Source organism: Mastomys coucha, unplaced genomic scaffold, assembly GCF_008632895.1.
Source record: "Mastomys coucha isolate ucsf_1 unplaced genomic scaffold, UCSF_Mcou_1 pScaffold22, whole genome shotgun sequence".
Taxonomy (NCBI): Eukaryota; Metazoa; Chordata; class Mammalia; order Rodentia; family Muridae; genus Mastomys; species Mastomys coucha.
Window position 1 is genome coordinate 122,461,375 of NW_022196905.1, and position 2,500 is coordinate 122,463,874.

Here is a 2,500-nt window from a genome sequence, read left to right on the forward strand (position 1 = left end):
AGAGAGAGAGAGAGAGAGAGAGAGAGAGAGCTTGGTGCTCTTGCAGGTGACCCAGCACTATGGTGGCTTTTAAAGTATTTGAATCACTTTATGTATGTATGTATGTATGTATGTATGTATGTATCTATTGTATGTGCACACACATGTACCATGACTCATGAGCATAGGTCAGAGGACCACGTCAGCTCTCTCCTTCCACCATATGGATTCCAGAGGTAGAACTCCACTTGCCAGGCTTGGCAGCAGGTGCCGTTAGTCATCCTCTAGCTGGCCCTCTTTATTTTGAGACAGGTTGCCCAGGTGCATATTGAGCTCTGTAGCCCAGGAAAGGTCTTGAACTTGCTATCCCCCTGCCTCAGGTTCTTGGGTAACTGTGATGACAGGCCCAGCTGGCAGTCAATGTTCTTATGAGCTTACCAAGAAATGGTTGGTTCTGCAGAATTGGAACCAAAGCTATTTTTTTTTTCAAAATTATGATATGACCACATAAAAATGTAGAATTCTGTAAGGCAAAAAAAATAAAATAAAATAAAAAGACAAACCTCTATAGGAAAACTAGAGATGGAAGCTGTGGTTTCACATCTGGGCTGGTAAGTCAACTTTGCCAGTTTTACTTATTCCTCAAGGAATCTGTGGTTTTTTTTTTCCAAATACAGCAGCACTCGGCCAACTGCTGGCTGGTGACATTGGGATCCAGTTCATATGCCAAGAGATGGGCTCCCTATTTCACTCAGGTAAGGACATAAGTCAACCATCCTATGCAGAGGCGTTGGAGTGTGTCTGTAGCTACATCCTCACAGGATGCAGGTCCCTGCCCAGAAGCCCCGGGGTCAAATATATGTCAGTATCAAAAACTGGGAATGACCTGGATGTATGTGGATGGGCTGGTCACATCAGTGAGGGGTCGGTGGAGGTGAAGGTTAAGAATAGAAAATGCCACGTGGCCAGAAAGGTAATCCACGACATTGGCACCACCTGGGTAAACGGGCCGCACCGCATTGCAGAGTAGGCCTGGCTTGGCTGGGACCGACCAGCGTGGGCTCTTCTTGCTTACGTGTGTGTATTCTCCTTCTGATCCACGCCCGGGCCTTGTCAGTGGTTAAACATTCTGAAAATCACCTCTGCTGCTCTGGGAGCAAAGCAAGTTACACAGGACAGGGTGTGGCTTAGCTTTGTGTTTTTATAAAATGTATCCATCGCCTGGGACTGAGGCCATTGACAAAACTCCTTCACAGCTGCTGGATGTTTTCTCAGTTTCAAGTTTGGACGATCAATGTTTGTTGTGAAGTAAGAGGGTAGGAAGGGAAACTGATCAGTAGGCAAGAGGCGATAGATGATGTGATACAAATAGACGTGATTGATAGATCACAGATATATCGACAATTGATAATATGTGATCCGTGATAGGTGATGAGTGGGTAAGTTACCAGTCAGTTAGATAGATAGATCAATCAATCGATCGGTAGATAGATAGTTGGTAGATTGTTAGATAGATGATTGATCTTATTTGATAGATGACAGGTGGATAGATGGCTGATAATTGATAGACGGGAGAGCATAGATGTTTAAATAAATCATTAAATGGCAATATTTTGATTGACAGACCACAGATAGATGATGAGTAGCTTGTAGATGATAGATGGGTGGGTAGATGATTGATAGATGCATTCATAGGTTATTGATTGATCGATCGATTGGTTGGTTGATGCACTGTCCAGCTATAAAGACAACAAGGTGTTACATAGATCACCACCTACTTCACTTTTTGCTCATAGCCAGATGAACAAAGGGGGCAGTAGGTCAGGAGACCCACAGTGGAGGATCCTTAGAGCCTTATTCTACAGCTACTCCCATTGGAAATGGAGGCTCCCAGTGTTTAACAGACATCCGACTCAGCAAGACAAATCCCAATACTGCTGTTGGTCACAGAAGGCAGATCTCCTGCATGTAAACGGTGACTAGTGACTAAAATTTACAGAGCATGTGTACTCCATGTCTCCTGGCCTGCCGCCTGCCATCTTGCCTCAGAGCAGCAGTTTCTGTTAACATACATAGGGCTTCCCAGCTTCTTGTAGTTGCCTGGGCTAGGAGTCCCAGCCCACTCTCCCACCTCCATCTCCCTCCCCCCACAGACTCCCACTCCCCAGTGGGATCTTGTCCTCAGAGAGTGCCTCCTCTTGCTAAGTGTAAGAACATAGCTGGCCTTGAACTTCCTCTGCTGCGTCTTGTTCGGCTCCTTGGACCCGTCCTGTTTAGTAAGGCACTAGGTCCTGCTTGCTTTCTTTTTCTCTCATACCTGAGTTTTTACGTGGCATCTTCGTACCTACTTGCCATTGTCCTCTGCTTTTTAGCCACTCTTCAGCTGCCTTCTCTTGCTCAACCCTCGCTGGTCCCCTCCCTTCCCCAGGACGTTTCTCCTTCTGCTTTCCGAGCCATATGTCTCCCATTACCTCTTCTGTCCCCCTCCCCCTCACTCAGACCTCTCCTCTCTGCCAGTTCC

At 46.3% G+C, this 2,500-nt stretch overlaps 1 long non-coding RNA gene across 1 annotated transcript in view; it reads left to right on the plus strand.

Moving 5' to 3' along the window:
* Positions 1-2,500, plus strand: part of LOC116068469 — a 21,809-nt gene that overhangs the window by 6,072 nt on the left and 13,237 nt on the right. Inside the window, exon 2 of the long non-coding RNA XR_004109596.1 lies at positions 657-734. This is a non-coding gene — a long non-coding RNA (uncharacterized LOC116068469). The remainder of the gene's footprint in view (positions 1-656; positions 735-2,500) is intronic.